The 24,058-nt window shown below is 40.7% G+C and overlaps 1 long non-coding RNA gene across 3 annotated transcripts in view; it reads left to right on the top strand.

Moving 5' to 3' along the window:
- The window catches only part of LOC113532936 (uncharacterized), a 30,146-nt gene extending 7,900 nt beyond the window's left edge, over positions 1–22,246 (top strand). Inside the window, exons 3-5 of one of the 3 annotated variants that reach the window (XR_004579491.2) lie at positions 6,317–6,496; positions 7,525–7,781; positions 21,636–22,246. This is a non-coding gene — a long non-coding RNA (uncharacterized LOC113532936). The remainder of the gene's footprint in view (positions 1–6,316; positions 6,497–7,524; positions 7,782–21,635) is intronic. The other 2 variants (XR_008303548.1, XR_008303546.1) reach the window with 2 other exon arrangements.
- Positions 22,247–24,058: the final 1,812 nt, after the last annotated feature.

The raw sequence follows: 24,058 nt of genomic DNA, 5'->3' as shown, positions 1-24,058 counted from the left end.
CCAATAAAGCGAGAGGGAGAGAGAGAGATTTCATTACTTGCAGTGTAGTGTTTAGACCTTTCCTTTGCAACAAGGTGCTTTATTTACACTTGTCCACTTATCTTTCCTACCAGCAGAGCTAAGAGGCTTTTCTCAAAGCAGTACTAGAGTAACACAGTGTCCTTACATAACGTGTCCTACAGGAACCATGAACTATAAGACCACAGAGACACCCAATGACAGTATTGTGTTTTTAGTATTAAATGAACTATGGTAAGCTGAATAAACCAGCACCTGATTTATGAGTTCAAACAATTGTAAGAATTAAAAACTCAGTTTCCCTGGCTCTTAATGTCTGATCCAGGCAGAGGGTCTGCATTTTTCATTATCATTTTTTTTAAATGACATGGTGTTGGTGGAGATTATATTCAACTACTAGTTGTTACAAATCAAATACAAGTTGTTATTATTGTTATTATTTAGTATTATTATAATTGTAATCCCAATTGATTGGGTTTAAAATTATGCCAGTCACACAAACATGTTTCTTAAAGGAAGTAGTTAATTTCCTCAGTGACTTAAATAAATAATGTCAACTTGAATTTTAACTGTAATTTTCATAGAACTAGGAAAAGTGATAAAATGATCCAAAACATTTTGATGTAAGTGGTTTGGGTTTCTGTTTGTGGAAAGCTCAGGAATTAAAGCCTCTAATGGCTCTAATAAATAAATTTGATGGTATGTATGCGCCTAATATTTAAACAGTTGGATTATGTTAATACATTAAATCCGTGCTGCACTCATAACAAGGTCCATGGGAATTATGCTTTATTACTAAAGACATTTAAAATTATATGGGTGACTTTTTTTTTGTGTCAGTTAGTATATGAGGTGCTCAGGAGGGTAGACAAGTGCCATAGCATTGGGCTACTTTGTGCATGGAACTGAGTGTGTGTGTATATGTGTGTGTGTTTCCCTGTGTTTGTGGTACGTGCCTCAGTGACTGTCCATAGTCTCAGAGGGATTGAACTGATTAAAGCAGGGATGAAAGTGGGGGACAGTAAGAGAGAAGGGGAGCATGCCGAGAGAGTTTCTAGGGGACGTCAGAGTGGACGTGACATCCCCAGCTGGGCTGTGACATCACTGCTCTGCTGACAGGAAGTGAGGGAGGTATTGGGGAGAAGGGGCTGTTGGGGTGGTGCAGGGAGGGATGGTGACATCAGAGTACTGTCTGGGACACACAGCTGGGTAAACCAGGGAACTGAGACCATACTCCCTTAGAGTGTGTGTGTTTTATTAGAATTCCTTTTCTGTTCGAATTTTAATTACATACTGCTGCAGAAATCTAATTAGAAATGTGAAATAAATGCTTCAGATTCATTTTTATTTATTTATCCACATTAATGCTTTTTGTTGAAGATATTTCGTTAGATTTTTAATTTCCTAGTCTTCTTGGCATTTACATACAATTTGAGGATGAACATGATGGATTCTACTCATACCCTACATAGTGTACTATAAGCCTAATAATGCATAATTTAAGATTGGGCCAACAAAGGAACTACAACAAGTAGCTGTTACTAATTTACATGTAATGTCACATTTCTGACACATTTTACATTCAGATATAAAATTCGTAACTAATAATATGGGGGAAATATTGGGAAAAGTAGGAAATAAATTATATGCATTTATTCAGCTCTCTTTTCCGATATGAAATATCATTTAGCCAAGCGTTTAGGAAATGCATGTTTCAGTAGACTTCTATTAGGCAACTTAAAGTGTAGTATGTGATCAGGGAAATTTGTTCTGACAGCCATATTTGAAATATAGATTCAGCTCTGCTATCTGTATCCAAACCACTTAGCCTCTGTCTGCCACTGTCTTAGGCTCAAACACACACACGCACATCAGTTTGCACAAAAAGGCATTCTTCTTAATGGAGAATAGCAGTAGTGTCATAAATGCTTTCCTTTTTTTGTGAGCAAAAAATGTTTTCTAAATTTAGAGTAAAGCTTACACACATGGCTCACTATTTTCTCAATATGCTTGCCTCAGACTGTATCAACATTACACACATGTACGCATGTAATCAATTGGACATGCAGGAAACCCCTCTCTCTCTCAGCAGTACTCTGACACACGTATAAATTCATGATGTCCTTCCCACAAAACACAAACACATACACAACTTATATTTGCTATCATTTTAAATATCACCTATAACATTATCACACTGTCACTACTGCCTGATATGCATGTGTGAAATGTACTGTGAGGCAGAATATGTATTCTGTTAAACCCGAGTTAACAATATTAATAAAGACTATTTGACCTGATGTAACCGTGATGGCCTTGATATCATCAGACAGCATTCCTTTTGATACCTTAAAGGAACACTCCAGTGCTGGTTCACCTTAATCTCTGTCTGTTGCATCTGTAGCATGTGTGCAATTTTCATGTGTTCCAATTTCTTCAAGTCTTATGTAGGCCTATGAATGTCTTATGTAGATTTATCCATTCTTCCAACTCTAGACCAATAAAGTAAAAAGTAATTGCAGTTACACTTTCTTGAAGGTTTTGTTGGGTTTTTTTGTGCGTGTCAGGTAACTGACTGAATTATACAGATTTAAAGCTTAATTTACAAACAAATTTGAGTGAAGAATTAATAAAAGTGTTCTACAAGCATACACTATCCCAGGGGCCTGGGACAAGCAGATTTTGTGCACATGCAATTATTTACGTATATAGACGTTACAAATGTCACAGCGTCACAAATATGCTTAAATTTAAACAGTGATCAACAAATTGTGCAGAATCTTGAATATTGAATATTTAAGCTATTGAACATTTCCTTTTCTTTGTTTTAATTATTTCTTTAAAACGTTCAGTTTATTTCCAGTTTTAAAATAAATAAATAAAAAAAAACAGAATTTCAACGTAGTCTCAGACTTTTGGATCCTACTGTATGCTATGTGGTGATGATGCTCGATGCTGTAAGTATAGCTCACAATTCAGAATCCCACCACCTGCTGCACTACACACATCAGTCAAGGTGTGATCTGGCTGATGTTTAACAGTTATTACTAGTCAGATTAATTAGTTAATAAATTAATCAGACAAGGCTGAGCAAAGCAGAAGACTATGCACTATGACTACACAGTCATCCCCAGCTAATTAGCTGTCTGTAAGTTATTACCAACCCAGTCTCACAGAAAAGAACATTCGCATGCAGCACCTTCTTTAAGTTGAATATCAGCTTTCTGGCACAAGCATACATTGCACCGTATGAGAATTTCATTTGAGAATTTTCTCAAAAGCACTGTATGCCACGTTATGCAATAACGTATTTTAACCAAGCTAGCCTCTTCCATGACACTATTTTAATAAGATCAATGTGTAATAAGTAATTTTACCCCTATAAGTAAAGTTTGTGCTTTTCTTGACATATGATTAGACTTACAGAGCTCATGAAAGGGCTCTTTCTCCTTTCTCTCCAAACACAATCAGGCTTGCAAGTCACATGGGAACGCGGTATGGTAACATGGGCATTTTCAAAACATAGAAAGTCTCTGTACTGCCTAAAGAATTAACAGCCTAAAAACTATCCACATTGTGAAAATACCAACATTACCATACCATGTTACTACATGGTTTGCAAGTCTGATTGTGTTTGCAGAGGAGAAGCTTCATGAGCCCGGTAAGTGTAATCATATGTTCGTGAAAAGCACAAACTTTAAACATGACATGGACAAAAAAAAAAAAAAAAAAAAAAAAAGATGAAAAATATTTATAACATATCAATCTTGATATTCAACATATAGGAAGTGCTGCAAATAACTTGTATGCAAACGTTTTTTTTCCATGAGATTGGGTTGGTTATTACATTATGTCAGCTATTACATTTTAACCTAGTCAGTTAGGTTTCCGAGCAACCAAAACACAGGACTGGGCAGCACACTGCAGCTTCCACTTGGCCAATGGGTTAATTAATTTTTCATTTGTCTACCCTGATACATGTTTCACATGTACATGTAGTGACTGCCCCAACTACTGCCCTTAGACTTTTATTATAAGTGAGTTTTGAGTAAACACATGCTTTAAAGATGAGGTAATATGTAGATTATGTTGAAATACATGTGGGCCCATATTACAGAAACTTCCTAACTGAAATTCTATCTTATCTGTTTAGTAACCATGGAAATTAGAGTTAGGCTTTCTAAAAGGACAATACAATCCCCATATAACATATTGTGATTCTGGATCAGTCCAAATGACAAAATCTGTTTATTGTTTATTATTGGACATTCTGATTAAATCTGCATTAGCCTTTCACACAGGCTCTGTCCCTTAGTGCTTCTTACATTTTAAATCCATTTTTTTATTCTGTTGTGCCAAAGCATCAAGCTTTATGGAGAAGCTTGGCTGTTTTGGCTAGTGTTTTCCTGGGACAGTTAATTTGTGATCATTTCATCCTCACAGTGAGACCATCATTTATGAACCCAAGAGAGGAACTAGCTGTGTGTGTGTGTGTGTGTGTGTGTAGATGGATGACCAGCTATGGTGAGCCCTGGAGTACAGTGAGTTAAGGGGTGGCTGGAGGTTTCCACATGGCCTGTTTGAATGTGAAACACATGTTAATGTGTGGGTGGAAGAGGGAAGAGAATGTGAGAGGGTATCCATGTCTCACTGTGTGAGAACGCCCTACTTCTCCATCTGTGGGACCTGTTGATAGTGCATGTGCTTGTGTGTGTGTATGTGTGTGTGTGTGTTTCATGACTTTCGTTCACACCATCTTCTCCAACACCCCTTTATTTCCCCATCTGGCAACTCAAAATGATGCAAATCAAATTCAGCACCTCATCTATAGGAGGCTCTGCCACATGTGGTCTCCAAGGCGATGGGTTAGTGTGTTTGGCACTTGTGCTGTATATGTGAAATTCTTCACTTATGTCTGTCCTTATGTTTGTTGTAAAATAAGAATAGCTACAGTGTTTAGCACGGACATGCGTAAGTTTAGTAGAGACTTTTTTCTCTCTGTTCTGGTGCATGTCTTCTTCGTATTAGGTTGTGGGTGTGTGTGTGTGTTTCTGCTGTCTGGCAGCGAGGAGCACTGTTGCAGATGGCAGAAGGGTGGGAGAAGTGTGTGGCTGCATTAATATGGCCTGCAGTTCTCGTTAGCTCTAATCAGGGGCTTCCTGTACCGAGAAGAGCCAGGGTTCACCTTCCCGAGAGTGAACACTGCAACTCGCTCTCCCGCTCTCCTCCTCTTCCCTTTTTCTCTGCCTGAAATCCCACTGTCCCCCCTCATCCCTGACTCTCTCTCTCTCTCTCTCTCTCTCTCTCTCTCTGTGTCTCTGTGTCCTCTCTCACTTCCTCCTGAGTGTGCACTGTAACCTTCTCCTCCTCCCAGAGCATTCAGTACTGTCCCTTTCCCCTCAGTTCTGAGCCCTTTCCCTGGCTCTCCCACTGGCTCCAGCTGCCATGAAATGAGTTGGAAAATGTAAACCTGGGAGAGGAATCTTTTCCATATTCATTCAGGCTGCTGAGAGGCTACAGATAGGCAGCATGCAGCGGCCAGAGCAACTAGAGCGCACATACTGTCCCGGTGTGAACTCCAGCAGGGGTCGCGAACCACAGCCAGAAATGAAAGAGAAAAGGACGTACAGCTCTGGGTGAAACAAAAGGGCCTCTTTGTGGTCCTGCTGGCACTATACAGAGGTAGGATACACAGTCAGAAAAGTGGACATCCTGTATATGGTCCTGCACAATGAGACGCACCCACATCTTACTGCCAGTCCCATTGCCGAGACGTTTGCTCTGCCACCTTTGTGCAAAACCCAGTGCCAGTGCAGCAATGTTTCACAATTGTGCAGGGAAATGTGGACAGAAACTGAGCAACTGTTTGAGGAACTAAAACAAAGAGAGCTAGATCGAATTTTGGCAAATTTGGACGCATGTTGTTCCAACCTACTCTTCTCCTTGTCTGTATTTTTCTTTCCCATTCTCTTTCTCTCTTTCTCTTCCTCTGGCTGGCTTTTAGGGAGCCCTTGGGTTAGATTGATTAATGCATTTAAGATGTGGAAATAGGATATTGGAATTGTTGCCTTTACCACTCTCTCCTGCTTCCCCTGTTTCTCCTGCTCTCACTCTCTCACACTCTCTCTCTCCTCTCTCTCACAGTCTTGTGCCTTAATGCACCTTAATAGACACTTTGATAGATAGACTGAGAGAGACTGGAGAGATTCGGTTTAACTTTCTATGCTCTTTTGGCTGCATGCTTTTTTGCGTGTGTCAAATACTTTTTTTTCTCTAGAGTTCGCCCCCTTTTTTACAGTGCCCTGGGCTTTGCAACGGATAGCTTCCCCCACCCTCATGCTCCAAGCGGCCACCCCCACCCCCAGCGCTGAACCCTGGCCAGCCCCAGCTGCCTGGCCAGATGTGGGAGAAAGGGAGAGGCAGCGTCCTACAGGGGCCAAGGGCCTGAAAACAGAGACAGGCTGCAGAGAAAGGGAAGGTGAGAGAATGAGAGAGAAAAGGATGGAGTTGGAGAGGAAGGTTGCGATGGACAATTGTCAAAAAGATATCCGAGCCAGCACACTGCATTTATCTTTAAAGTAGACAAGCAGGGAAATTCAAGTGCTTCTCTGTATACTCCACTTTGTTTCTCACTAGGAGAATATGATTTGTTCTGTAAGTGGCATTAGTACTGTGCGCTGATGGACAAGCCAGCACTGAATGAACCGTACACTTATTGCCATACATGCGCCTTGAACAGGTCCTCCCAAGGCTACAAGATTTATGGGCAGTGTGTGAGCCTTCTTACACCATACTCCAGGGGGTTCTCTGATTAGAGATGGTGGAGTGAGCAAACACACGCTCACACACGCTCTTGCACGCTCTCACACACTTGCACGCTCTTGTGCATGTGGTTCTAATTACACACACGGGGAGTCAAGGGCCCAGTGTCATCTAAAACATGGAGGCAGATTTACACTCGTCCTCTGGTGTTCTGCGCTCAGGTTGGTCCTAGCCAGATAATTGTCACACATTACCCAAGCCTATTTATCATGTCAAAGCAAGATCTCAGCTGTGGAGGTTAATAAGTGTGTAGGTCATATCCAAATGGGTGGCAAAGTGAAGTTCATTTAACTTGGGGAACGTATGGGATTTTACTATAATGAGAAAACAGGTGGACTGAAAAAGTTTAAGCCAAAACTTTTTGGTAAAAGAGGTGCTTGTGGAAGTATCATGTCTCTGTGAAGTACATGCTGTTCTCCCAAAGTGAGGCTCCGTTTTGCAGCTTGAAGCTCGTTTATAGTGACACTTAGCTTAGTTTGGCTGTAAAAATTAAAGTGTGTCATTTGGACGTGAGTTCAGTTAGCAAAGAGTGCTCCAAGTGTTCTTGTGTGAACTCTACACCTCCTTGAGTTTAAGACCAGTGTTAATATGTGAAGCCCGTAAACGCAGGAGTGGAATCAGAGGCTGTGGCGCAGTAGCCGACTCTCAACAAGGGCCTTACTGTACACCTTTTTTGCATTTCAGAAAGTGGAGAGAAGCAGAACAGAAGATGTGGTGAGAGAATGAGAGAGAGGAGGAGAGAGACTGACAGTGAGAGAGAGAACATCTGTGCTCTTTGCAGCAGACTGTGTTCCCCAGCTTATTATAAGATGTGCTGTTTTCCTTCAGACGGACTTGGTCCCCTTACCCAAATTCTCAGATAATGAGCACATGTAGCGATGTCCACCAGATTCCGCTTTAGAGCTGGAACCAGTTTTGAATTAGTAAAACACGCAGCAAAGGTAAGATCCGGCGCGCGCGCTCACACACACACACACACACACACACACACTCCAAAGGTGTTAGTTAAAAATAAAGGACAAAAACATCAAAGGTGTGGTTGCGCTTTGACTGAAGTACATGGCAAGAACAAATTCAGTTGTCAAGAGACAAATTAAGGCAAGAGAAAATTCAGAGCAAATTCACAAATCACCTGCGGACAGTACAATGTAAATCTTCAGGAATGCTCTGCTCACAGCTCTCCTTATCCTACCTTGTCTGCTGAAGGTATATAGGTATTACAAATAAGCTAACACAGAAAAGCTAATTTCACTAGGCTAATAATAAATCATGACAAATATGCTAATATAGGAAGGGTTATTGCTTAGCCAAATGGTTTTACATATTTTAAGTAAAAAATACGTATTTTATGTATTAGCCATTCTTGTAGCTTGTCAGGCTTGTCAGGAGTGTTGTAAAAGTTATTTTGTTTTATGCATTTTGGGTGACTAAACTGAAGATATCTGTTTTGAAACTCAAAATCCAAATAAATGGACCCATTTTGTTGTGTTCCCCCCCCCCCCCCCCCCCCCCCCCCCCCCCCCCCCCAAACAAAAAGTATGCTCTCTGGCTACCTATGCAATACTACTACTACTACTACTATAATAATAATAATAATAATAATAATAATAATGAGGGGAAGTACCTAAGTGGGATTTTGATGAGTGCATTCCCAACAAGAATCTCTCTCCTCATCAAGTACGAGTGCAAGAAGGGGAGCTTTTGAATTGCCAGACAAGTAAGATAAGATAAAAGATAAGATTACACTTTATTCATCCCAGAAGGCAAATTTAAGATATGGGGCTGAGTAAATCCTTCTCCTTGTCCTGATTTGGTGAAAGTTTATGGTCCACATCATTTGTTTGTTTTCTCCTAATTACAGTATGTTGGGTGCCACAGATAGAGTTACTTCTCTGAGTTTAACCAGAGTTTATTCACTGATATACACTCACTGATATACGCTCACTGAGCACTTTATTAGGAACACCTCTACACCTACTCATTCATGCAGTTATCTAATCAGCCAATCGTGTGGCAGCAGTGTAATGCATAAATCATGTAGATATGGACCAGCAGTTTCGGGTAATGTTCACATCAACCATCAGAATGGGGAAAATGTGATCTCAGTGATTTTAACCATGGCATGATTGTTGGTGCCAGAAGGGCTGGTTTGAGTATTTCTGTAACTGCTGAACAACTGGAATTTTCAAACACAACAGTCTCTAGAGTTTACTCAGAATGGCACAATTAAAAAAACAGTTCTGCAGAAAAGCCTTGTTGATTAGAGAGGTCAAGACTGGTTTGATCTGACAGAAAGTAACTCAGATAACCACTCTGTACAATTGTGGTGAGCAGAAAAACATCTCAGAATGGTGTGGGGAATGTTTTCTTGGCAGACGGTGGGCCCATTAATACCAATCAATCATTGCATTGCTGACCATGTGCATCTTTTTATGGCCACAATTTACCCATCTTCTAATGGCTGTTTCCAGCATGATAATGCACCATGTCATGAAGCAAAAGTCTCAAACTGGTTTCATGAAGATGACAATGAGTTCAATGTTCTTCAGTGGCCTGAATCTGAATCCAGTAGAAAACCTTTGGGATGCAGTAGAACGGGAGATATGCAGCATGAAAGTCTACCTGAAAAATCTGCGTCATACAGTGAAGAATTTGGGAAGAATTGCTTCATGCAGTCATGTCAACATGGACCAGAATCTCAAAGAAATGTTTCCAGCATTTTGTGGAATCCATACCACGAAGAATTGGGGCTGTTTTGAGAGTGAAGCCCTACCCAGTATTAGTATAGTGTTCCTATTAAAGTGCTCTGTGAGTGTATTATTAACATCTAGTGGAATGTGAGCAGAACTACACCAAATATTCTGACTTGAATTACTTTTACATTTAAAAATCCCACCATTAAATTGACAATGCAGTAATGTGACACATGCATTAGTAGTATTTTATTATCGTTTTATAATTATATTGCATTTTAATGTTGTAACAACATTGATTTGTTGAAGAATGAATTTGTTACACTGTGCACCAAATAGGCTTGTCTTATATAACTTTTTTATCGTTCCTACACTATATCACACTGTCACAATGTCCAGTGATGTTTACTGCAATTGTATTATATGACCAGACCTGACAACCTTTACGCATTTTGTGTAGGAGTTCCACAAGCTAACACTGGAGCACACTAGTACAAGTTATCACTCAAAAGTATGCCTGAAAAGCAGTCTTTTTCTCACCAATAAAATTGGAGTTGAGCCAATCAGCATGTGAATCTGGAATGATTTGCGCAGGTGTTTTGAACTCTCCACTATTAACTCACATTGCCTGGGAGCCCATCCCCTTCCCCCTGGCTCACATGCTCTCAACTGAACTAGCGCATGTGGCCTTGCAAGGTAAATGGCTTAGCTACCATTGACTTTAACATTAACTGCTAACTTTACATAGGCCTATAATAAAGTGTCAAATCTAACACTTTCCAAATAATCTTAATGGTGATGTTCATTAGAAAGTAATTAAATATGCATTTTTTTAACCAGCACAGCTGCAGATGCAAGCAGTGAAAATTTCCCCCATGTGGACATTAGAGAATCGATTTGCAAATGGATTGTTTCAAAAATGTACTGTTATGTTTTTGTTTTTTGTTTTTTTACTGTTTACTGTGCATTACTGCAGAATAAAAAAATTTACCATGCAGCTGAGTTTTCATAATTTCTGCTGCTCGTTCCTAGTTCCTGACTTCACAGCTAATAATATTATTACACTTTCTTGTACTCTGCCTATCCCTGAATGGTGGAAATGCTCATGTATTGTAATTTTTAAAATGGAAAATCATGGGCAGTAAAAAATCTCTATGGCACAAGCCTAGTACCTAATGCTAAGCAATACTTAGTAATACTTAATAGCAAAGCAGTATCAGTAAAATCCTAATAATACCCAACAATCATAACATGACATCCAGCTTCTATGCAGCGTGCTTCAGGTCTGATGACCCCATGGAGCCTGACATCACACCTCAGCTATGTGTAGATGTACAACCTGCAACACACAAAACATGCAACGCCTAGACACGTACCGCATGCCGTGCCGCCGGAAAACACGACAACACAGCACCATGAGTCTGATGGACAAACCAGACACACAACAACAGCACACACGACTACAGAGGAAAATTAGACTAGGCAGTTCAGAGCAGCAGAATGGCCGGTTTCACCTTTATTGTTGTGGCTGACTGTGGCCTGGCTTCCTGACACCTTCCGCTCAGGCTTAGACACAGATGGCCACGGCTGGAACAAGTGCGCCCGCTGAGAATGCATCCAAACACAGTAGAAGGAAGGTTGGAGTGTGTGTGTAGCAGGTTCAGGCAGACTAGGCTGGGACAGCAGGTTTGGGTGACCTCTGACCTGCATGAGATGCACTGTGTGTGCGTGATGAGCATGTGCACACCAGCACCTGTAGCAGTCAAGCAGCCACACAGAGCTTTCTGCAGAAGAGTTGGCTTTGATGGAGTCAAGAAAGGATGCTTCTGGAGACACTGTGTTTGTGTGTCCGTGTATGTGTGTGTGATGAGCTGTGGGGGTGTTGCTGTCTGACAGGAAGTGCAGGTCAGCTGTATACGTGTGTGTGGCCGGGCCTGGGCCAGGAGGTCAGGGCTGGGCAGCCCGCAGGAAATGGCCAAGACATTCCGGCCTTGCGCAGGCGGACTTAACCCCTTCACTGCAAGTATAACCATGCAGTAAACATATACACATGCAGACTGTCTCCGGAACTGGTACCCTGACGAAAGACCATGCATACACAGCTGATTGCTAAAAATAGATCTTGACTTGATAGAGATCTGTTTATCTGTTTTCTGGATGCTTAATTATTCCAATTATTTTTCCATTCCACATGTTCAATTTACCATTACAGCACTGATAATCATAGTGTATATAAAAATGTTTGATGTTCAGGTCTAAATATAACCCCACCACTTGCACTTGACCTTGACTGCTTCCCCCAAAGACGCAAACACAAACCCCTCAGACAGATTTACCTCCCACACTGGAAACAATGGTGAGCAGCACCCTTGTTGTGTAACACACACCCCTCCAACCCACCCAGAAATGGTTTGTCCTGCCTGCTACAGCTGAAAGGCCGACTCTCTGGAGTGCACTAAGTAGAGGGGAGTGCGGCTCCTCTATGGCCACAGGGACACTCTGGGGAGCACAGAGACAGGAAGTGACTCTTGGAGATGAGGAATTCTCCAGCAGTGGGAGAAGCTGACATTTCAGAGAAGTGCGATGCCATAACGGAGCTCTAAAGGCCCATGCTGGGATCAGACAGGCAGGAAGTGGAGGTCTGTGGCAGGGCACGTTTACATTCCTGCACTCCAGTGCTCTTGTATTAATGGTCTTTTATAAATAGGTGAGGGATGAGTCATGAGCTGGCCGCTAGCCCTGAGACCCTGCACCTTAGGAGTGGCCCTGTGGGACAGGCAGCCCTTTCGGCTTCCTGGTGCCACATGCAGGCAGGGCTTCAGTCCACAGGCGCTCCCAGATAGCGGGTGGAACACGCGCTGGGGTCTTCCTGTTTTGGGATGCTGCCGTAACCTTGAGCAATTTCATTTTCCTGCATCAACCTGCAAAACAGACAGCTGTTATCTTTCTGCTCTCTATTTGCATCCCGTAGCATGATGTTCATCCCGTACCCATGTCATGCTTTCAGCTCCAGCTCTTTTCTCTTGTCTTGCAGAATTGGGTGGGGTTAGTAAAAAGTCAGAATACTTTACAGTATTTGGTGAGGTTCTCACCACATTCTACCAGGTTCTGCAAATGCAGTTAAAAACAAATGATGTGAACCACAAACATCCAACCAATCAGGGTAAGACATCTCTGCTTGCTTGTCAATCATGTTGCAAGTTCAGAGCACTCCTATTCCTGCACTCTGATTTCAGCTTTTTTGGACTAGGAATGTGTTTTGGGAGTGTGAGTTATAACAGTGTTCAGATAGCTTAAGCTAACCTCCATCAAAACTGACTATTGACTGTGCCAATGACTATACCTTTAATTAAGATGCATATATCTAACTACAACTCTTCAACTGCAACTCTTGATTATTGCCAAGGGGGAGTGTCATGATCTGTGTGTTTGACTGGGAATGATTTTATATGGAATGATTTTATATGTTGATTTTATTTTTATTTTATATGATTTTATATGTACAAGGACAGGAATGAACACATTTTGGTCTTAAATTTTTTTTAAAAAAAAGTTTTAAAAATCTAAGTGTCAGTTGGTTTCCTTTTGGTTACTGAGGTTAAGGTTAGGGTTATGTCTGGGCTTAGGCATAGCATTAATTAGCTGCATTAATAGTTATGTCAGTGGAAGGTCCTCACAAGGATAGTAAGGCAAATGAGTGTGTGTATGTGTGTGTCTTGTGTAAGATGAGTATGTCCATCGTGGTAATGGCACTGTTCCAGGTCAAGAGCAGAGCCAGTGAGGGGTCTGTGTGTTTCACATCCCTCTTCAGCCAAACACAAACACACATGTCCGGCCAATCTAATCCACACTATCTCTCAGCTTGCTTGTGCCAGACGTGCACAGACACACACACACACACACACACACTTCACTCCTTCTCCTCTCCAGCTCTTTCTGCATTCTTCTAGCGATTGTCCCTCCATTCTCTGTGTACGCTTCCTCATCCTCATCCTCCTCTCTCCTCCAGAGTAGTGGCAGCAAGCACCTCTCTGGCCTTGCTCTCATCATCTTTTTCCACTTCCTGTGTCTTGCTCCCCGTGCCCCTTACGCCCACTCCTCTTTCCTCCCCCTATTCTCACAGCTTCTCTCACTGTCTCTGTCCGTCTCTCTCTTCGGGACGTGACTTTAAGCACAAACATTGGGGCCTCTGCCAGCATGCTGGGGCAGAACGACTAAACAGTGTCCATACACATACACACACTTGCATATATGGGTACACACCCCCAGAAGCCTGTTAGTGATACTGACGCCAGTCTCTGGAACTACAAGTGGGTGTCCTAGTTACTTACTTAGTATTCTTACACACATATGATTACCAAATATGCTTCTGTTAAAGTTAACGGTACAGTTTCCTAACAAGCTTTGAGGTGTGTTTTATACTTTCACTGCATTTATTTAGCACTTGAAAAAAAAAAATCACACTTTCAGCCATCCTCAATGAGCCATACATCTCACTTCAATTCTCCTGCCTCCTCCCTAGCATGTCTCTCTCACACTTTAAAGTTTTAATTTTTACACTTTTCCCACCCTCCTTGTCTTTCTCTCTATCTTTGTCTCTTTTTTCACATCACACAGGAGAGAAGAAGAGAGTGCAAAGTCCTGCCCCAAAACTGAATTCTGCTATGCTCTGTGTAATATGTCTTAGTTGTATAGTAATTTTTACTGAGTTGGACAAATCAACTGTGGGACATGTGATCCTGGGAACAGGAGAGAGGCTGAAAGTGTATCAGAGTGCCTTGTTAGAAGTGGCAAGAAAAACAGAGAAAGAGTGAGGTGCAAGCTGTGGCCTGCGCAGGAAGCAAGGGAGGCTGGTGCGGTGCAGAAGAGGGCACAGGCAAGCCACAGATTAGAGAGAGAGAGAGAGAGAGAGAGAGAGAGAGATGTTCTTCTAATCTGAGCAGCAGCCTGGGCACACACACACTGTGCTATCAGCAGCGAGTTTGAATCTATAGTGGAACTCATAGAGGACTATAGCTCTCACAGTGTTTACTCCTCAACTAAACACTGGCCAGTTAGTCTTACTAATGGGAGCACTAATCTCCTTCACAGTGACATACACTTATTCTTTCTTGCAAACATTCACACACACACACATATGAAGGTTCCCTTTCACTCTCATCCCTCGTCTGATATGCATACACACATGCACCACATATGCACTGTACAACTTTTGAAAATTCTCACACAAACACATACAGTATGTCTGCCAACATGCTGTGCATAGTGTAAATTTGCAGCATTTTACAGAATTTATTTTTTCCTCCATAGATTTCATAGTGACACCAATCTTTAACATAAATCTTTGTTAGCAGCAGCAGCTCATGATCATATGTTTTGGTGGGACAGGATGATATTAATAACAACACAGCCTCAAACAAATTTAAGTTGAGAGGTTACCATACGTGACTTATGCTATAGGCTACTGTCTAGTGAATTTTTAGAGTAACTCTGTAATAGGTAGTTGAGAGTCACAACATACAGTCATCCAGCATACAGTCTAGCAGATCGTTTTGAGTGGTTTTAGACGTACAAATGTGTTTTGTTCATCTGTATTCAAGGTTAATATCATTAACTAGGGTTGACAGTTTCCAGCAGAATTTCTAGCCGAATACATCTCAAAAACCACACAAAAGACCTGAAACTAGCTCAAAAATTTTTGGGCATTGGAAAAGGGAGAGATTTTTCTTCTTTTTCTCAGCCTTTGCATGGGAAACAAGCATTTCACACATACTTCTGATGTACAGACATTATCCACTCCATAAATCCCCTTTCCCTATCCTAATCTTTGCGATATATCTTACAATAGTAGTGGTTCTGTACGTCATAGACACATTGTCTGCACTTAAACTTTGCTTTTGTGTGCAGAAATTTATTATTTTTCATTCTGATTTGCTATAAAATTAAAATCTTTGTATCAGCAGAGTATTTTTAAACTATCCCACCCTGGCAACCCCATTAACTGCCCTGTCCTCTGCTTCTCCCCCCAATCATGGGGCAGTGTGATACCTTCCCCAAATGGGCTTCTTTAGTGCTCGCTGCAGTTCTTATTTTTGACCACTTGTTGCAAAATTAACTCTATGGAAGCTAAGTGAGGAAGTTAGCACACTGCCCCGTGATTATGCAACATGCAGAAAAGGTGAGCAAATCAGTGGAACATCAGCTTATATCTGTCAATTACCGAAATTTGTTTAAATGTTGGTCACTCAGATGTAATTAGATTAACATTTGTCGAATGGCTATTTTAAATGCCGGGGCTTTGCCCCACATGCCCCTATGGATGATTATGTTATGTTTCACTCCTCATCTCCAGTTGTTATCAGTTAAAAAAAGGAGTTGTTTCACTTAGAAATACATCACATTATACAACAAAACTGTGCTATGAATTCTGTTTTTTAAAACAGCTGTAAGCAATGTTAGCTAACTTCCCCCATTCAGTCCCACATCCATCCTCCCATTTTAGGCAAAGTGTTCTTAAAATGTTGCGCGCAGCCACTTTAAGGTATGCTGGATTTGTACATGTGGGTGTGTAAATGCCTAAGGAAGTAACACCCAGACAGCCATCTTCACACATCCATAGTCAGTTTCACCCGATATACACTGCTCAGAGGGTTGGAGGAGATAGTGACACTGATAAGTCCAGTGCTGCCATGCATCTTTCACAGAATTAATAGAGTGCGTTTAATGGTCTCACACAGACCGGGAACAGTGGCAGCTTCACTGGCCACGGGGGAGCAAAGTCTAGAAAGATGTCTGTACACCCAGCCAAGCCTGTACAGACCAGGCCTGCTTGAATCTCAAATCCACAGCAACAGAGTGAGAGCCAGCATTAAAGATCCAGCATAGCCTCAAACTGATAGGGTCACACCTTACACACACAAACTCACACACAGTATCAAGTTCTGTAGAGTATGTGTGTGTGAAAGAGAGTGTATGGATACAGTTCTCTCACTCTGCCAGGCCTTTGCTCAGCTGAGTCTGGGCTTGCTCCCACTGCTCTCTGCTGTTTCTCCTCCCTCGTCTTCCCTGCATATCACTATTCCCTCTCTGCAGTTTGTCCAGCATCCCACTAATCTCACTAATTCATCACCTTTGTGTGTGTGTGTGTGTGTGTGTTTGTCTGTCTGTCTATCTGTGTGTTTGAGAGAGAGAGAGAGAGAGACTAATTTGTATTCACCCTATGGTAAATTATTTTCTCAATACTAATAACAGGATTATGTTTCACAACTATTCAGCAATAGGAACAAAACAGTTTTGTTGTACTGATTATATTTCATACAAAAACAGCTTTTTCTTTCACATTATGAAAAAGAATACATTACTTTAAATGTCTAAACTTCAAATTAGAATCTATATAAGACTTTTAGTCACCATAAATGAATGAATCTTTTAAATGCTAATTAAATATGCTACAAAAGTATGTGTCTTGTGTGTGTGTCTGTGTGTGTGTAAATGTGTGCATGTATGTATGCCACTATGGCATGCAACCAATCAGACAGTTAAAACATATAAATATGAATACTATATGAATAGTAAATGATATACACTATATTAATTATTGATCACAATTAAGCAATGTAATTTTGCACCCTAGGACCTTTAATTTCAAAAGAACTTCCCGTAAGACATGTATGTATACGATTGCGAAGGTGTGTATGTGTGAGTTTGTGCCCTCGTTCTTGTTTTAACACCTCTGGTGTAAACAGTGGGTGGTTCTACGTAAGTAGATACCCACAGCCATGTGGCAGGAAGTGGAATGGTTAGGTTTATACTTTTGCCCTCCTCACACCCACAATAACACTATACTTTTTTGACTTATATTTCTGCTACCGTGTAAATGAATTAAACTGGTGTACTTATAGTTCAAAACAATTTCAAATGGCTGTTATTTCTTTTGTTGCCATTGACAAATTGCCATTGGGTTCAGTGGGTTCTGCATTGTGAGTGAAAAGGCCACATGCAATAATAATAAGGCTGCATAAGAGAGGTGTTAGTCTGCTTATGTTTGCCAAACTATGGGAGTGAATATAAGTGCAGGTTAGAGCCATAGACATACTTTACTAACAGCAGTTTGTTTAAGGAAATAGTGACACATCAGCACACACAAGTAGTTTCTTTCAGTTTCCCTCATCCAAATACCTTTTGTTATCCTCAGAGTAATAGCTGATTGCCTGATCTCCATCCACTGCTGCTCACAGTCACTTACTCTGTCTCTCTCTCTCTCTCTCTCTCTCTCTTTCTGTCTCTCTTTTTCTTTTTGCTGCATTACTTTGGCTACACTGCTCTGTGCCAGATGTCCTGGCAAGACTGAACTGGCAGTGGAGGAGACTGCAGGACTACAATGTATTCATCTAAAGTAATGCACAAAAACAAGGGGATCAACTTCATCTAGCTCAAGAGCAGTAACTTCATATAGACAGAGAAGGAAAAATATAGAAAAGGGCAAAGGTGAATCAGACATTTGCAAGCACTAAAAATGTCAGAATGTTAATTAATCCAATTATTTATGGTCACTGAAATTGGGACACCTGCTGTAAAAGGGTGTGACACATCTACTGTAAATATGAATACCTTTCACTGTCATAGTCCGCTTCAATCTCATAGTTGCTTGAATTAAAATTCTGTGGGCTGGACACTCTAAATGTGTTCTTTCAAAAGTAACTTAAGGCTACACTCAGCACTATGAGTTTCAGATTCAATAAAAGGAGACATTCAATTTAGAGTGTGAAATCTAAAGCTAAACTCCATAGTGCTGTTGTTGAGATTTTTCACATATCCTCGCTCTCCATGTCACTGAGCTGTAGCTATGCAGTATGTGCTGTGTTGGCAGAGTGTGTACCCTTTTGCTCTGCTTGGATGGAGTCATAGCCCCTTGCTGTGATTGTAATGGCCCCGTCAGCACAATATGCACCATTGCCCTTCTCCGCTACCCCATTTCCCTCGCATGTCAGTGACGACTCCACTCTCTAGAATCAACATGCACACACACACTGCCAAAAAAATAATAAAAAAGCTTACTTATAGATTTCAAAAAATGCTGTAATATTTGAGTGCATGTGTGTCTGTGTGTGCTGCATGCACACATGGGTCGCTTGGTAAAGTTCAAATGTAGCATGCTTGTTGACAAGTCGGAGTGGCATGAGCGCATCATGGGCATCCACTATCAGTCCACACCCTTTGACATTAGCAAGTCTGAAGTGGGTAGTGGCACTGCTTGCTGCCCGACACCAGACACCTCTGACCCCTGGCATTTCATTTAGAATGACCCACTGGCACAAATCCTTTGGATGGGAAGAGCCAGGCTGGGCACTGAGCACTGGCCTAACACCGAGCCTCTCTTGCTCATAATGAAAAGCAATCATGTTAAATTCCTCACTGCCTATAACTACATAATCTAATGAGCATGAAATGTAACTTTTCATTTGGTGTTATAATCATTTTAATCATTGTTACTTCAGACGCTTGTAGTCATATATATTTTGCTAAGAAAACACAGGTTACAAGGTCTACCTAAAATAAATTGTTTTTAATGGCATGGGGAAGTGAGTGTTCCACACAGGCAGCCCTGAGTCTGTGTACTACTAGATCATTTACATAAGAGTTCCTATTCATTCAAAAAGTTACTGATGATGAATTTTAAGTTTGGATATTCTCCTTCATATGTTGGCATCACTGTAGCCAGTCTGTCTAATCAGAGATACGGACAAGGCAAATTTGTTCATGATGTAAAGAACACTACACAGTAAATGTTTATTTTTTATAATTAGTCTATAAAATAAATTTGGATTGGACATGAACCAGGTCTAATAACGTAGGTTTTGATTCTCACTTGACAGTTACACTGATCACAATTTAGTCAGTTTCTGTTCAGTGCATGGTGTAAATATCTGTCTTAACAGTGTTTTTTAATATATTTTGTTTATCAGGTACTATAATAAGCTATAATAAATATGTAATGATCACTAATCATTTTTAAGTAAAGTTCAGGACTAAGAACATTTCCCAATTCAAAAATGTGCAGCATCCTTAAAACCTGTTCTAATCTGCACGAATTGGCTTAAACTCTTGAAGCTCTGTATCTTTGGCTGTAGCTCTGAAACAGACACAATCTTCAGGCTTTAAGTGCTGTCGTTTTGTAACATTAATTCTGGTGAAGCTCCTGGAATTTCTCCCCCAAGTCTGCCCCTGCTTGTTTTTATAAACTTTTTATGACTTCATTATAGCTCTTGACATTGGGCTGAGTCTTTTTCTCTTTTTTATCTTAGCTCAATACTCTACACGTGGCAGAGTCCTGGATATGATTATGTTTCTGATGTTTTCATGAAATATACTTTTGCCATTCATCTTGGTGTGTGTGGGAATGTATTTAGCTCTTTGTGGGGACCAAATGTCCACATGATGACAGGAATACATGACAGTTTTGACAATGTGGGGATGTTTGGATGGCTTCCATGAAGAAAAGTGCTTTAGTTGCTTTTATTTTTAAAATGATAAGATGGAGGTTCTATTTTAAAAACTGTAAGAGCCAAAAAATTTCAGTTTGCACTCTGAGGCTAGGGTGAGGTTTAGGTGCATCAATAAAAAATTGTTTTTCTCCTATTGCCTTAGAATAGTTTTTGAGTTAATCTTGCATAGGCCTTGTCAGGAGAATAATTGATTGTGTTAGTGCTTCATTTTGAACTTTTGTAATTTATGAGATTCATTCAAAACTACGTCTCTCCATTACGTATCTCCTACACTACTGTACTGAACTCTGAGCTAGAGAAGATTCCAGTACTAACACACACACACACACACACACACACATCCTGCCTCTCTGGAAAGTTTATCTGTCTATCTTATGTGACGTACTACTATATACCAATTTTATAAAACTAATATTGTTATAATGTAGACAAAGCTATGCATTTGTGAAACCATTATGCAACTCATTTTATTGCCAAAATGATTTAGAGTACAGATGCAAACAAAAACAAAATTTTCACAATGGCTTTTAAAACAAATAAAAGCCTAATCAAAAATAACATAATACCCCACAATTGAATTTTATATTTTTACAAAAAAAAAACTATAAAACATTTGACATGCAATAAATACATTCATTTCACTAAAAGCAATTTGTAAAAATGAAAACAATATTAACAATATAAAGTAAAAAAAAATACTGTTTGGTTTTAATTGTATTGCTTTTTTTTTGGTTGTGAAGTCACATCAATCTTGCAAGAAAGCACTTGAAAGTTGTGTGTTACATTGTGTTATATTTGAAGTAAGTTCAGAACAAGAAGTGATGTTGACCCTTGAAATCAAAGCAGACATGCTGGTGTGTTAGTTGGCTGGAAAGTAATGGGAACATCCACAGTAAGTTTTTTTTTTTCCCTTTCTCTCTATTACAGTAACCGATTCAGGCCATTTTTACATGTCTGCTTTCTACACTGGCTTGCTTTTCTTTCAGTCATGCCACTTCTTTCCCTTCTTTTGGTTATATAACTATGGCTTTTTGAACCATTATTGAATGTGTGTGTGTGTGTGTGTGCGTGCATGTGTGGCCACATATATGAACTTGTATATAGGTGTGTGTGTAGAGTGTCCAGACGTCTCAGCAATGTTCTGGCTGGTCTGATTTCTGTTTCACCCCATCAGTAACACAGCCTGCATTTTAGTAATGGTTTTTTAAACTCAAAGTGACACTCCAAAAGGAGCTGGGCAGCCTAATTAAATCTGACCTAATCTGGAACACAGAGCAGTGACAGGGCCGTCTGCCATCCAGCTGTATGGTGTGTCTGAGTGTGTGTGTGTGTATGTGTGTGTGTGTGTGTGTGTGTGGTCATGCATGACTATCAGCATTGCGATAAAATCAGGCACTGTGCTCTGCCATTCTCCTCGTGTTAAACTTTTCCTTTGTTTACATGTTTGAATTCCCTAGTTGGCTGAATTGACACTGCACTAAAGTCCAATGAATGTAAGGGCACTGTAGACAGCTCTGTGTAGCCGGTCCATTTTTCTGTAGCTTTTTTATGGACTCTATCTAATCTGCTAATCAGGACCCTCCTCTGTCCATTTCAGAGCTGCAGAATGTTCAGCAGAGCAATGCACCAAACTAAACACACTAAAGGAGCCACTGACAGACTCGCTGTAAGCCTGTGGAGAACCAGTTCATGCTGTGGGAAGATGGAGTAATAATTTGAGGCCAGGTAACCTGATACCGACTCTTAGGGAACAAACTTTGAAATGGAAATGCAAACCCAATTCACTATGCAGTCATTCAATGCTACTTTGCAAAAAAGAGCCTTCCTACACCACCTGAAAGAACTTTGCCCTTTAAAAAATACTGAGAGCCAAATTAAAGAGTCCAAACCTGTCCCACAGGATGACAAGTTACCCGAGGTGAAACAGAAAAGCACATTAATCTTGTCTCCATATAAACTCCAGAACTCTGACATGTTCTCTCATTTCATCTCCAGGATCAGTTCCTACAGCTACACACAGGACAGAATAGTGCACAACTACCTGCGTTCTCCTTGTTAGCATTGAGTGTATTCTCCCTCACGTGTCCTTTTATATCATCCTGGAATTTTCTTCAGTCACAAAGCTCCCTCTTTTATCTCCAGCTATGACACATTTTTATAGTAACTAAGTCTGAGATGATAGCATCGTCAGCTGTTTATTTAGCTGATCTAGCCCCACAGAGAATCTTAACACATGCCTTCATGTTTATCATGGAACTTGATAAGGGCGTGAAGAAAAAGAAACTAGTTTTTCGCATAAACATTTAGACAACTGTCTTCTTCAGCAAGAAGAGCAGCTGGACGCCACTTCATCAGAAGGTGCGGCCGTGGGCTTGTGGTCAGAGCTATGGGTCAGCCGGTGGGAGGGAGTGCGTAGGGATCCAAGGTGCTTCCAAAGAAGTGAAAGAAAGCACTGAGTTAGTCTGGGAGAAGCTGGGATGGCGTGGGTAGAAACAGAGGGAGTGGTGCAAGCAGTCACGGAGCAGGAACAATCATGAGCCGATGATTTCTCCAGAAATGTGCCCTCTTTATGAGTAAATGTCAAACAGCTGAGTGCAATAAAAGTTGTCAAGGATCACTCACTTTTTAGCACATGCTCTCTCTTGCTGAACTGCAAGACAAATGGACAGGTGCATTATGGGTCATTTCCCAATCAGCCAAGCTCCAAACAGACAGAAAAGAGACAGCACACTGCTAGAGGATAGAGTTTAAAAAGTTCTCATTCAGTCAAGAGTCAGCATCCATAACCATAGATGGATAACAACACAGATTGTAACTACTGTTACGCAAAAGTGTGGGGGTTGGATGCATATTATGAATAAAGCATTTCTAAGAATCTTTGTGTTATGGGCTAGATAACATCTCAGCAACATGCATGTTTTCATCTTTGAATCTGATATTTTAGACCACAGAATCCAGCTAGAATTAAGCCTTTAGTGGGACCACAATGGCCATGTTTTAAACACCCGCAGTAACACAGTAATACGCTTTTGATTTGAATGTTTATACTACTCTTCTGCTGAGTAGATTCTGTCCATATAAACTTTAAGGCTGGCTTCAGTAAGCTTTGGTTTCTGCTCTGACTGAGGGAGCTTCCTCAGACTGAGAGGAATATTTCCTTTGGACCAGTTTATGAAGTATGGTTAGTACAGTGTATTGTTCCACATATTTCTCTTCATCTCCCAAGCTTTGCTTTTCTTCGCTTGGCCCACTCTTTGGATGAGAAGGGTGACCAGAGAGTTAACAACTCTTTGTAAACTGTCAAACACTGCCTCTGTCCAGAGTAAAAAAGGCATGAAGAAGAAAAAGAAGCAAAAGGAAATGTAAAGCAGGCCAGACATCGCGTTCCTTTTCTGAATGGAAAGGAGTCATAGATTACTCTTCCATAATCAGGACAAGACTTGGAATCCCCAACCTCTGCTAACCTCTCTTTTTCTCTCTCTCTCTCTCCTGCTCTCTACTAGCATTGATCTCTGGCTTTGAGCAGAACCACACTACGCATCCTGCTCACTGCTGCTACCAAGATGAAAGTTCACTTCCCCTGCTCAAGTTCACTTCATTCCCTGAAGCACACACATGCTGTCTCCGACTCACTCAAAGAGCTCATGTAGACTAATACACAAGTAACCATGTCACCTTTCTCACATGTACATGTGCACAGTTCTCTATGCACTTTCCCAACTGTGTTAGAAGTTATACCGTAATACATCTAGAACAGTACTGAAAATAGATATTTCTGAGTTTCTGGAATGGGTATGAATAAAAAAAATTATTGCTACTTTTTTTCTTGTTTTGTCTGTAGGAAATAGGAAGAAAGATAGTCCAGCAGAGGTGCTTAATGAATGGCAGAGAAAGGGAGTGTGAGATTTATATCCCCAGGACTAAAATCCACATTTTCTGTGTGCATTAATACGTCTGTGGACGTCACAGATTTCACTGTTATAATAGTAGTTATATTGTAGTAATATTGTTCGTAGGCTT

The sequence above is a fragment of the Pangasianodon hypophthalmus genome, chromosome 14, assembly GCF_027358585.1.
Source record: "Pangasianodon hypophthalmus isolate fPanHyp1 chromosome 14, fPanHyp1.pri, whole genome shotgun sequence".
NCBI classification, from domain to species: Eukaryota; Metazoa; Chordata; class Actinopteri; order Siluriformes; family Pangasiidae; genus Pangasianodon; species Pangasianodon hypophthalmus.
This window is presented reverse-complemented; position numbering and strand designations above follow the sequence as displayed.